This window comes from Podarcis liolepis (assembly GCF_965112155.1).
Source record: "Podarcis liolepis genome assembly, chromosome: 12".
NCBI classification, from domain to species: Eukaryota; Metazoa; Chordata; class Lepidosauria; order Squamata; family Lacertidae; genus Podarcis; species Podarcis liolepis.
This window is the reverse complement of record NC_139563.1, coordinates 16703785-16717784: the sequence shown is the minus strand read 5'-3', so window position 1 is coordinate 16717784 and position 14000 is coordinate 16703785. Positions and strand designations below refer to the sequence as shown.

The following is a 14000-nucleotide window of genomic DNA, read 5'->3' as shown; positions in this document are numbered from 1 at the left end:
ACCACTGTAGTTCAACATCTGGGGACCCACAGGCTGAGAATGGCTGCTAGGGGAAGCCATGACAGTTTAAAGTGGAATAACAGTGAAATATAGGGTGTGGATGTGGCCTAAATTTTTGCAAGTGCGGGAGTGCCTGCCGTCTCCCCTCCTGCAGTTTCCAGAAACTGGCATTCAGAAGCATACTATCACCAATGGTGGAGGGAGAACATAGGTCTTATGATCAGTGGCACCAACTGGAGCAAAACTGAGAAGACCTTTTGAGTCTCACTATGAATTACTCACATTGCAGCAATGCTTTATGATGCATGGATCTGTTGTGTAGCACAGATTCTAGCAGTTTCATTGTCCGTATCTGTAGTTGACAAAGTACGCTTCTCTTTTTTAAGATTCCATGGCATGTGTGTTTTAGAAAAATTGACTGGCTGACGGATGGGTTCCTCCCCTCGGCTCTCTCATCATCTTGGACGAATGGACTACCTGGACTTGAATCCGCCTGCCGTGCATAGATGCACCATCTTGAAGGATATAGAATACATTAGTGTCGCCAAAATATAACAGATTTGCACAATTCTTCTGTAGCGAGTGTTGATTTGAAAGAAGCTGAAGGAGTGGCGCTACTATCTTCTTGAAATTGCAGCTAAACTGCTACTTTAATAGAGTGATTATGTTACAGCTTTTGGTACTAAAAGCCCTTGATGTATAACAGATCATAACATACCCACTGAGATCACAGCGAAAACAAGAGATGTGTGGTGTACTCATTGTGGCGATCAAACACCAAACCTATGTCATATCTGACCTACTTAGTCTAATGGAATGAATAGCCCCTTGTCAATGAGGAAATCGAATACAGCAGAGAGTGTTCATTGAAAGCTTAGTATGGGGCAGGGGGATGCTCTGAAGGAATGCTTGAAGGATGGATGGTGGACCAAGGATATCAGGAAACATGGCAGGAATGATATAACCCTCAACTAGCTCACCACACCTATGCCAAAAGGGCTGCACAGGCTGCCAATATGTTATCGGGACAAGTTTAAGGGTCTTGCCATTGGCATATAAACAACTTTGGACCAGATTATCTCTGGGAATACCTCCCCTTGTACACCCCTGCTCAATCACTTTGATCATCAGGAAATACAGTCATAGTACTACTGTATGGTCCCTAATGTTGCATAGTGTCCATTGTGATCAGGACTTTTAGTATGGTGGCAACTGCCCTTTAGAATGTGCTCCCCATAAACATCAGGCCTCTAGCACTAGCATTCAGGTATCTGCTTAAAGCTCATCTGTTCACTCTAGCACATGAGTGATCCAGAAATGTAGAATTATTCATCTGATTTGTGATGCATTTGCACTTAGTTGTGAATGTAATTTTACTGTTGATTTGATGTTTTCCACTGTCATTATACAGTCACTAAGAAGGGAGACGCTCCGGCTAGGGCCAAGCCAGTTGGCTTTTCATCCCCAGTTCCAACATGTAGCACAAGTCAGTGATGTCGTTGTGTGTGCCCACAGTGTGAGGTACTATCCACTCACAGCTATGCACCTTCACTGTGGTAAAAAAGACCCACCCCATGGTAGTATAGCACATGAGTGCTTTGTATGATGCTTCAGGTTTTGTCTCGTAACGGGGTTTCCTCCTGACACCACCACCACCAGATAGATGTTCAGGGCTAAGTGCACCCTTAAATTCCAAATTATGTGATGAGAGACTTGAAATATATGCTCATAATGGATGGCCTCTATTATGCATTATCACAACCATCTGATTTAGGGTAGGGTGGTAGGTCAGAAAAGGAACAGATCTCCAACGGCAAGCATGAAGTCTCAAAAACAGGCACATTAAAAAACAACAACCCAGAAGGCTGGTATTTTTCCATATTTCAGATTCTGCACTTGTACAGAGAACCCAAATAGAGCATGTGGAATATTTATAACTTTATTAAAATAGCTTAGGTTCTTACTGCTAAAACAAACCATTTCATTCTCATGTGATACGAATGCAGTTGTGTTGACTAGTTCCTTCTTATCTTAGAACAGAAGCAACTGCTGACTGAGGCAACTGTATAAAGATCTTCTCTCACATTGCTCCACAGGGCCTAGAAAAATGCTCAAATGCTGATTATTGTCTTATGGAGTTGACAATTCCCCTTTTTATGTTTCTCCGAAACGATCTCAGCAAGAGAGAAATTGTACTTAGTAGCATTCTAGAAGTATGGGGGAGAGGAGGCAGTTTTGCAACTTTGTTTTAATATATTGCAATGTTTTCAAGGTTATTATGACCTAAAACAGGTGTGGGGATCCTTTGCCCAACCCCCACCTGAACTATAGCTCCCATCAGTCCCAGAAAGCATGGCCAACTTTCAGAGGTGATGGGAATTTCAGCCCAGCAGCACCTTGACAGCCACAAATGCCCCATCCCTGGTGAAACACTTCATATTTTAAAAGATAAATAATCATAGCAAGGGTTTCTTTTTAAAAATCAATCAATCAACCAATCCTGGAAACATGAATTTTGTGTGTCCCAAAGCTTTGATTGAATGATTGCACTTACATTCCTCATTTTATAGGTTGAGTGAAATGGCAGCCTTGAGATCATAGGCAGCCTTCCTTTTAGTACAGCTATCCTAACTTTACACTGCTATCCCCTGAGCTGAGTTGTAGTCCAAAATGGTGGTCATTAGACTTGGAGTGAACTGTCAACAGTACACTGGTGATGAACAACTGTTTCTCTTTTTTAATATATATTTTTAATTGATTTTCCATTTTTAACATCATATTGTTATACATTGATATATTTTTAGCTCCACCAAGCCACTCAACTTCCCTCCATTCCGTTGTCTGGTTTTTATAAATACACATCTTAATTCCACACATTTATACCATCTCAATTCTACATTTCTCCTTACTTAATCTAGACTTATAGCGCAAGTAAAAAATTTCTTTCAATAAACGCTGCATGATTTATCTCAGTCCTGCCAGTGTCTTTACATGTTTAAAATAACTGTCTATTGTATTGAATAAATTTACTCCATTCTCTCTGGAAGACTAGGTCGCTCTGGTGTTGGATTTTCCCCATCAGCCTTGAAACAACTCTGTTTCTCTGTAGCATCCGAGTCAGGAGAGCTGATGCAGGTGTTGGAATGCAAAGGGCTGGATGAGAGCCAAAAAGCTAAAGTTGAATCCTAATAAGATGGAGGCTTTGTGGGCGGTTGGTTGTCTCGTTCAGGAATTCCCATGTGGTTGTACTTCCCCTTAAGGATCAGGTTTGAACCCTCTTTGTAGATGAAGGTCCAAGCGGCCTCGAAGACTAAGAGAGTCTTCCCCCCACTCCAGCTGGGTGACCAGTTATGACTATCTATGGACAGGGATAGCCTGGCTCCCATGGTTCATTGTGCTGGAATCTCATGCCTGGATGATTACAATTCATTCTACATGGAGCTGCCTTTGGGTCTGACTCAGAAGCCCCCGTTAGTGCAGAATGCTGCAATGAGATTGCTTGTGGAGGCAGCTTGCCATCAACATCAAACACCGGTGGCTGCTGGCTGCTTAGGAGAAAATGGCCTCCCATAAGCGAAAAAAGGATGGGCTATCATAGGTATATGGACCTCCTGCACAGATTTCTTTGCATAAATGACAAGCACTGGGCAAGTTTGTGCTAATAGCTGATTCTGCCTTTCCCCTCCCCATATACACACAGACATACAATGATCTTTCTGTTTTTCTTTTATTTTTCTTGTTTCTTTCTGAATATAAATATTCAAAATCTAATTTTAAAAACCATATAAATAAATGAACAAGCAAATAAATAAAATGCAATAACACCAGTACTGAAAGTTCTGCACTGGATGCCCATTTGCTGAACCAGGTTTAAAGTCCTTGTTTTGACCTATAAAGCCATAGAAAGCTTGGGGTTCAGGGAGAAATTCAATTCAGTTCATGCTCAAAGCTGAATTTATCCAATCTGGACTTTCACAAACTGAAACCTAGCCATTTAAATTTGCATTTACCTGCAGTCTGAAATTTGCCGCTATTTGAATTTTGCTGTTCTGTTGTCCAACCAAGCAATAATTACAAAAGTGCATATATTAGGTAAATGTGTCCGTAAAAAATGAACATGTTAGTGAAAATAGCATTAGCAATGCATTATATTGGGGAAAATGGCTCGCAGAAATATGTACATTTGTCAAAACTGCATACAAAAGTGTGTCTGTTAGGAGAACTGCAATAAATGATGGATAATTTTCATGAGTGTTTTTAAAAAGAAAAATCACAGCTTACTGCAGAAATGTGCAAAATAAAAAAAATAAGACTGGAAAAAAGAGAAATGGAGAGAACCAACATTGACAGATCCTTCCATCCATCCAGGGCCGTCTTACCCATAGGCATTAGGGGTGCAGGGCACCCACGTGCCAGGCTCTTAGGGGCGCCAGGCCAAGAGTTGAGTCCGGGGCCCAAGAGCTGAGTCCAGAGAAGAGCCCACTCGTCAGTCAGAGCGCCGTGGCAGGCTCATCTGCTGTGAGTTGGGGGATGACCAAGCTAGCGAGACATTGAGGTGGCCGGCCGGTTCCGCCCTCCTGCGTTCCTGGGTCTGGGCAAACTGGGGGGAGGTGCACCGGGTGGATCTTTGCACCCCGGTGCCACATATGCTTAAGACAGCCCTGCATCCATCCCTACTTAGAATCCACAGACCTGCTTCTTTATGCACCTGCCTGGACTTTGTGGTCATCAGGGCATGTTGCTCTTCTCACAGTGCCAAAGGTCTCCAAGATGCAGTCTCGGGCAACATAAGAGGGCATTCTCAATAGTGGCTCCTTGACTCTGGATGTGATCAGAGCCAATGCTAATGAAGTTTCAACAGCAGGTAAAAATGTGACTGTTCACTAAAGCATTTTGCTAAAGTGGTCTCCTTGCTATGCTGATACAGTGGTACCTCGGGTTACAGATGCTTCAGGTTACAGGCGCTTCAGGTTACAGACTCCACTAACCCAGAAATAGTACCTCGGGTTAAGAACTTTGCTTCAGGATGAGAACAGAAATTGCACGGCGGCGGCAGCAGCAGGAGGCCCCATTAGCTAAAGTGGTACCTCAGGTTAAGAACAGTTTCAGGTTAAGAATGGACCTCTGGAACAAATTAAGTTCTTAACCCAAGGTACCACTGTAGTAGTTATATTGTTAGTGTAATGTCTGTTTTTCTACTGAGTTGTATTTAAATGAAATATTCTTTTATTGTCCACTGCTCTTTGTTCTGGGCTCATGTTAGCAATGGCAGGTTATAAGCAATGTAAATAAAATAAACAGGGGAGATGCCGGGTTTGAGAAGGCTGAACCAGACCCTGATCTGACTCAGGCCTCAGGCTGATGCCTTCAGACCATGCTAATAGTTATTTTTAAAAACTTACATTTTTAAACCCACCCTCATAGTGTTATTTAAGGAGGCAGCATATTTGTGGTCTACAGTGTTAGAATCTGACCTCAGATGGAAAAGAGTGAGATGGAGAGGGATTGAGGCCCAGTTTACACACAGCATTTTTATTTTTATTTTAAATGTTTTTAATAAAAACAACAGTTTCTAATAAAACGATAAACAAACATGTCACTCTTTTTGTAGGTCCTTGCTTGAAAACAACATCCATGTTTGGAGACTTTTCACTAAGGATCTGTCCTGCTGTATTAGAGGGTTTCCCGCCATTAAAAATTCCCATAATATTCCTGTGAGTCCTAACCAAATTGTTGCATATGTCTCAATCACCCGACCGAGGTGCATGGTAGATTCTTATTCCTAACGGTTATTTGTTCTCAGCGGCTCTCATTAAGTTCCGCAGAACAAAGAGAACAGGCTGCAAATTGAGGTGCTATTGCAGGGAAGATAAACCTTAGCCGGACCTCCCTTGCCTCGGGCACCCCAAAGTGAGTGTGTCCCCACTTCTGTGGCATTCTCAAGTCAAGTTCACCCTTTCAATTTCTATCATAAATGAATTTACTCCAAGAGGAAAAATAAAACTGCTGCATCTCTTGGGTGCTGAGATCGGCAGACGGGGCCTGCTTGGTAGTTGCTCCATCTTCAAAGGCTCAAGGGATGGTGGCCTGGAAAAGGGCCTTCTCAGTGGTGGCCCCTAAGCTGTGGAACTGCCTTCTCACAGAGCTGTGTCTGGTCCTTCTCACAGAGCTGTGTCTGGTACTTTCATTACCTAGCTTCCGGCAAATGTTGAAGAGGCACCTCTTTGCCCTGGCTTTTAATACTTGAGGTGCATATATTTAGGACCCACCTTTTGTGATTTTATGTTGCTTTAAACTGTTTTTAGTGGCAGGTTTTTATAAATTATTTTTATTGGTTTTACATATAATCACATTACGTAACATCGTTCCCTCTTATTTTATTTCTTTGGCTCAACTGAGCCAGACGACCTCCCTCCCTTCCCTCTGATGGTTTACAAAATTAAACTCTACATCTTTACATTACGCTTCGTTTCCTATCCTTGTTATATCATTACCTAAAATATTATATTACTCAACTTGAATAGGTAGCAATTTCATCTTACATATCTTCAGATAACCCTGCTAATGATGTTAATTGCTTACAGTTGTATTTCAAATATAATAATAATAATAATAATTTGTCCCAGTCCTTTTGGAATGCATGGTCTCGCTTGTTCTGGATTCTTCCAGTCAGTTTCGCCAGTTCTGCAAAGTCCATCATTTTCATCTTCCACTCTTCTTTGGTTGGTAACTCCTATTGTTTCCATCTTTGCGCCAACAAAATTATTGCCGCAGTTGTTGCATATACAGTCAGTTACACTCAGGTTACGAACGCTGCGGGTTGCACGTTTTTGGGTTGTGTACTACGCCGAACCCAGAAGTACTGGAACGGGTTATTTCCGGGTTTCGGCACTCGTGCATGCATAGAAGCGCAAAATGACATCACGCGCATGTGCAGAAGCACCAAATCATGTCATGCATGTGTGCAGACACAACGCTTCAGGCTGCAGGTTGCAAACGTGCCTCCTGCACAGATCACGTTCACAACCAGAGGTATGACTGTAAGAACAATTTTTTATCTTGTCTCAGTATCTCTCTGCCCACTATACCAAATAAAAAAGCTTCTGAGATTTTTTAAGAAAGGTGTTTTAAAACATTTTCTTTAACTCATTACATATCATTTCCCAGAAAGCTTTACATGTCCACCACATATGGTAAAAAGTACTGTACCTTCCTTTTCCTTACATTTCTAACATTCATTTTTTTAATCTATATATTTTGGGCAGTTTGTGATTTTAAGCTGCTTTAAACTGTTTTTAGTGTTTTAATGTTGTAACTGGCCCTGGAATCTTAGGGCAAAGGGCGCAGGCAGTTAACAACAGTACATTGTGGTGATGAAGGCTCCACCATCAAGGAAGCCACATGCACACACACACACTTCCTGCAAACACAGAGATACAATAATGGGCCCTCCGTTGGTGAATAGTAATCCCTGCCTCCTTACAGATTTGTTGTTTCAGTTAATGAGATCAGGGCTGACGATCACTTCCCGTTCCCCAAGTTATAAGCAATTAATAATCTTCAGAAAAAACATTCTGTCCCAGTCTGGACAATGGAAGCATTTACCCATTTGCATCGATGAACTGACACACCTCACAGGTGTAAAATTACTCCTGCGTGGGAGCCGTGTCTGCTGACTTGGCAACCGGCCTCCCTTTCCTATGTGAAATGTTTTGGATCAGATAATTTCACTGGTAACGTTGACGGATTGTGTTCTCAGGCACAAAATGTGCAAGAGGGGTAGGGACATCCTTAAAAACAAAGATCTTGTTTGCCTGAAAAATGTTCCTGGCTATAAAAATAATGTAGTCACACACACAACAAGAAGCAAACCAGCAAATCCATATAAATGGAATCATCTCAGAACTGCGTGGTCCAGTGTGCATGTGCTCTCTTCCAAAGCATTCAGCAATCTTTAAGGACAGACGTGTGACTGAGCTACTGTAAATTCCATCAGATGGAAACAGAAAAACATCAGCTGGTAAGATATATTTCCACCCACCCACCCCCGGCTCCTTAAGCACAAGTAACACGGCACACTATTCATCGTTCAACGAATCATATTTATTTCTCTATCATGCGTCTCAAAATTAAGGTCAAATGATGGTTTTATGCACGCACAGAGGGAGAGAGGGAAAGACTCAACTTCACCAATACAAAGTATCAAACTAATTGTGCAGCTCTTGAAAACAGTAATTTCTCCTGAAGCATTGTGTGTGCGCCCAGCTCGATAAATGCCGGCTGTGGATCTCCACCTGCCAATCAAGCCTTTGACAGACTTTCTTCAAAGAAAGAAAGGATTCGGGGAAGACCTACATCTGATGAAGGCAGGTGACAGCTTTGGGCAAGGAAACGGACAGCTTCGCCTTTGCTCACAGAAGGTTTTTGACAGTAGCAGGTAAGAATCACGCCATCCTGACTGAAAAGAGTGGCGGGAGAAAAAAAAACTCTCTAGAAGAAAGGAGTGTTGGTCTGCAATCCATCGATCAATTGCTCTAGAGGTTAGACAATTCCCTCAAATCCCCAGTCTTCAAAGATGAATGCATTGAGGCTACAATGCTATCCTATCCTGGTAATAAGTCCCATTGATGTCAATGGGGTTTCAGTACCGACAGGAGGCAGTTTCTTATGTTCCTGTGTACTTCTGAGCGGACATGCATAAGACTGTTCTCTTGAACCTTACACATATATCTTCCAAGGAGATCAGAGTAGCATACATGGTTTTTACTCTTCCATCCAATTTTATCCTCACAACAACCCTGTAAGGTAGGCTAGACCAAATGACAGAAACTGGCCCACAAAGTTGCCCAGTAAAGCTTTATGGCTGAGCAGTGCTTTGAACCTCTAAACTACAATCCAGCTGACCCTCTAATATGCGGACTCTCAGGGCAAATATCTCTTTCACAACCTCACTACCTGTATTATTTACATACCCCTGCTTTTCTTTTCATTGTTGTTTTATATTTTCTTTGTGTATAATTACACACACACACACACTACACTGGGGCCCGCCCCCCCCCCAAAAAATTTAAGCCCTCAAACTGCTTTTAAAACTAAAATAAATATAGGTTCCTGGTGGATATACACAGAGCATTTCCACAAACCTTATTTCAAAAAGTAAAAAACCAGGACACCCCAAAAGTTGCTGAGCTCCCCCCCCCCAAGTCAATTCTGCCTTTGAAATCCCGGTAATGTCCAGGAAAAGCCGGACATATGGCAGCCCTAACAAACCTCCCCAGTAGAGCTGCTTGTTCTATTAGCATGAATTAGAAAACCTTCACTGTGGGCATGATGACTCAAGCTGCACACTTTTATTATTCCATTATTTTAGCATGCTTATATTTCTCCTGAGAGAAATGTAAGTGGCTTAGAAAATATTCTCGCAAGGAAAATCTTAGTCACAGCATCAGGAACAGGAAGAACATGGTATCTTTACAGTGGTAGAGATAGATATTCAGGTAGCATTGTGCACCCCCATCCTTGATCTTCCTTAGTGCCAGCCCTTGATAGGCAGGAAAGCCCATCGGTGATCTCTAAGGCAAGGGGCAGCTGGCTCCCTGCCCATGATGGAGGCCAATCTTTCCTTACCAGCTATTGGCGGTTGCCGGGCAACAGTTCCTGCTAAGGACCTCTGAGGAAAGGTAGTGGGATTGAGGACCAGAAGCAGTATGAGAGAGCAACAGTGGGCCTGGGCTATTGCCTTCCTGTTTGTTGGTTTTCCTGAGGCATGTGATTGGCTGCTGTAGGGAGGACCACAGTGGTAGAGTATCTCCTTTGCATGCAGAAGGTCTCAGCTTCAATTCCGGCATTTCCTACCCAAAATAGCCACTGCCAATCATCATGGGCAATACTGAGCCAGGAGAACCAATGGGCTAACTCGATATACAGCAGTTTCATGTGTTGCTGGACCAGACAACCCTTTTGTTTGATCCAGCAGGATCTTCTCGTGTTCTTAAATCACATGGATCAACACCACAGCTGGTTGCCAAGTCCATCAAATGCAAAACGGAAAGATGAGCTGAGTGACAGGAGGGATTGCATGGACAGTCGCATTAACAGTTTTACAACAGGGCTGATGGTGCATTAATCGCCGCCAGTTTCCTGAGACTCTCCTTGACTTCCCTGTCCTGTCTTGCCTGGACTGCTTCCCAGTATTGACGATTTCACAACTGCTCCCAGCCAATCATTCCATTGTCTCACCGGCGTCATTGACAGGAACGACTCAGCAGTACGTCACCGACATTCTTTGCAGGGTGAACCTGGTCACCATCATCATCTCAATTCACGGACTTTCCCCTCTTGTCTCAGACAAGTAGAGCATATCACCGTTTATCTGCCCACATGTCAAATCAGTTCTCTTCACCTTCCAGACTCTCTCTGCCTTGCAGGATTGCCAGAATGAACTCTGGAGAGGGTGTTTCGGGACATGTGTTTTCAAGCCTTTGTTCTCCTTTCAGTGGATTGATTCAGACAAATTATTTTAAGATAATACACAGTGCTCAATACCTCCAGTGCTTAACTTCCACAGAAGCAAGGGATAATAACCCTGTTGACCCTGAGCAACGATCAAAGACACGTTTTGTCCCAATTCAAAGTCCTAACAAATGCACCACAACAACCTGTGTTAGTCCATGGCATCGTAAAGCCTATAACTCTCCAGATGTTTTTGGACACAGACTCTTTGGCCCCAGCCAACATCTGGGATGTTGGGGGTTGTAGTTCAATGGCATCTTGATATCATGGACTGGCTGGATGCAGAGGAATGGTGGGAGGCAGCAGCTGGGGAACCCCCAGGGGAAGAAGGCTCAGAGCCAGGGGATTGCTGGTGGGACGGTGATGAGTGGTCAGAGGGAGTAGACTGGGAGGGGGTTGTGTTGGAAGCTGAAGAGGCAACAGTGTTTGGTGAGCAGGAAGAGGCTGGGACAGAGAGCAGTCCAGTCTCAGAGGCAGGGGAGGAAGGGGACCAGAAAAACAGAGATGAGACATAACTGCTGAAGAATCCAGGGAGTTTCCCCCTCCTGCTGCAACCAACTCCCCTCCTACCCAGGTCTCCCAGAATACAGAGGAAAATGTGATGATGATGATGTTCTATTTATACCCCACCCATCTGACTGGGTTGCCCCAGCCACCCCGGAGCGACTTCCAACACACACAAAAATAATAATAACAAAACATCAAACATTAATAGTAACAATCAGATCCTATATAAAAGTCACAATAACTTTAAAATAAACCATAGAAGCCATAGAGAGTGGTGGGAAAGCAAGGACCTTCGGTCCTCACAATGCCTCATTGGGGCAAGACCTACTGGGAAGGGCTGCTGTGAACACTAGGTCTGCACTGTTTTGGTTTCTTTGACTAAAAAGTTAACTTCGCTGACACTGGGTATTTTATTACAGACCTACTCCTGCGCTCTGGCTCCTGACGCTTGAGAACCACAAGCTCACCAGCCCTGCCTTAAAGGACGTCTGAAAGTTTCAAACATCCAGCAAAGTTCTGCTATAGGTCCCAATATTCACATTCCGGCCTTAGGACATGACATTTTGCAGAGGTTCATGGCTGGATGCATGTATTCTGTTGCAAAATCCCCATCTCACCCCAGACTTTTCACTGAAGTATTAGGTTTCATAGTAAAACTGGAACTGTACACAGTGCAAGACACATCTCCCCAAACACCTTCTTGTGAGTACCATGTTTGTACACTTTAACTGTAAGTCCATAGGAGCTTTGAGGGATTGAGGAAAACCAAGTAAAATTGGACTAAGGCATCAAATTCAAGAAAGCAGACAGAGTTCCTTCTCTAGAACATTTCTCTATGCCACATAATACAAGATGATGTAAAAATGTGGAGTTCTTTTCCTACCTATGAATCAGGGACCATACTGTTTTCTAGCAATTATGAACTATACGTACAGCTGTTGAAAGAGTCAAGGAACATCAGAACACCCAGGCAGTTTTCCTGGGGACTCGTAAATTAAATGTCTTCAACGCTGAATAGATATAAAATTAGATCTTGGTAGTTGTCAGGGACTGGCAGGGTGCCAAGGAACAGGTGACAAAGGCTGCAAGGCCAGAGGCTGACCCAGGGAATGGGACAGCAATTTATGGGGTTTGTACCTCCCACGAGGCAGGAGCTAGGGGACTGGAGACAGGGGAATAGTCCGAGCAAGACAGGATCAGGGATGGGTGCAGGATGTGGGGAAGGAGCCAAGGTAGGAGGAAGAACAGGACACACAATGAACGGAGGAAAATATAGTGCCATGGGGTGGGCAGTAGAACCCCCTCTGTCCCCGGAGGGGCCTGAAGAGACTGGCACTGCAGCTGTCAGGGCTAGAGCCAGACTCAGGTCAGCACGAAAGACGCAGGGCTCCATTGTCAGTAAAGTTAACTCTTCATTCAAGGAAATGGCAAACAACTCAGCAACACTTCTCAGTAGGTCTTGCCCCCTGTGGAGCAGTTGCCAGGACTGAAGGTCCCTGTCTTCCACCCTTTCTAAGGCCTCACCTCTCCCGTATGTTTCCCAAGCAGTCTCAAATGACATCTGTGCACCTCTGGACTCTGTTCTGCTCTCAATATTCTGCACGTTCTTAGAGATCAGCAAGAAGGGAAGCTTGTCGCAGCAGGAGGGGGAGAATCCTTGGATTCTGAAGCAGCCTCTTGAGCCACCTCCTCTGCTTCAGCCTTGGGGTCTGAACTGCTCCCTGTCACAGGCTCTTCCTGCTCACTAAACCCTGTTGCCCCTTCAGCATCCAGCCCCTCCCTCTTCTCCCTTCTCCATGTCCCACCACCAATCCTCTGGCTCAGAGCCACCCTCCTCTGGGGTTTCCCATGAGAGGTCCCTGGCTGGTGCCTCCCACCACTCCTCTTTGTCTAGCCAATCCCTGACAGTGCCAACTTCTGCATAGAAGTTGTCGCAGGTCGCTTGTGTGCGCCCCATCAGACAAAGGTATATAAGCTTGGGTGAAGGAGTGGTTGTGCTGTTGCTCCAATAGTCCAGCTCAAAGTACAAGTTTGGGGAGGGGATGCCAGCAGCTATTTAGTCGCCAGAAGCGTTTGTGTGTTCTGTGCACCTTAGGAGCTACCGCAAGACTGTGCTTTGTCAATAAAGAATTAAACTACCAGTCGTTTGTCCTCCTTGAGCTGGGACTGCTCAGGGCAGTAGTTTGTCGTGATTCATAACCATTTACATGGTGGCCCCACCCACAGCAGAATTACTGTTTAGTTCTGTGCATGCAAGACCTGGAACTCGGAGTAACCCCGTGCATATTAGCATAACTTTAATTCCTTTGTGAAGCAGGCAGCAGAGTATAAGAATTATGTAACTGCATAGATTTAGTCACAAATGTGTGCCATTATGTATCAGGCTGCAAGCATAACCCAAAGGAGGGTGGAAGTCTTGATTAGCAGAGTGCAGAGTGCCCTAGTGAAGTAGCATATGCTCTGATTGGCTGCGTAATTCAGAGGGAGTTTTTACCTCTGTATGTTTTAGTGTCTCCCTGCTAAATACAAGGCCTGAAGTCTGAAAAACTCTCCTCAAATTGCTCTCTCCTCAAATTGTACAGTTTTTGTCCAGTGCCCTCAGTAATTAAGATTTATTTTATCCCTGGACTCCATCCGTGTTATTTACATGACTTTTCTCACAAAATGCATGGTACAATCTTTCCGGTACTTTACTGCTACAGAATGTGGGTAGAGGACTATCCTCAAAAAACTATCTGTGTGAAGAATCCCACATAAGGGATTATGGAAGAGAGTGCATCTCTTTTACTTTCCCCACCCAAAGCTCCTGAGCTCTATTGTCTGCAATTTTGAAGGATTCATCCACTCTGGAGGGGTTCTTGTACCTGTAAATTTCATCCACTTTTGCCAAAAGGGGGAAATGCTAAACACTACTAAATTCCTGGGACCAGTAAGTGTTAGAATTTAATCATGGCTCAGGGTGTTTAAAAACTGGTACCAGA

The 14000-nt window shown here is 43.9% G+C and overlaps 1 long non-coding RNA gene across 1 annotated transcript; it reads left to right on the top strand.

The window, feature by feature from the left end:
- The first annotated feature begins 7907 nt into the window (after positions 1-7907).
- LOC310689561 lies at positions 7908-13160 on the top strand. Its single transcript, XR_014517494.1, has 2 exons — positions 7908-8437; positions 11439-13160. It is a non-coding gene; the product is annotated as an uncharacterized lncRNA (long non-coding RNA).
- The last annotated feature ends 840 nt before the right edge of the window (positions 13161-14000 follow it).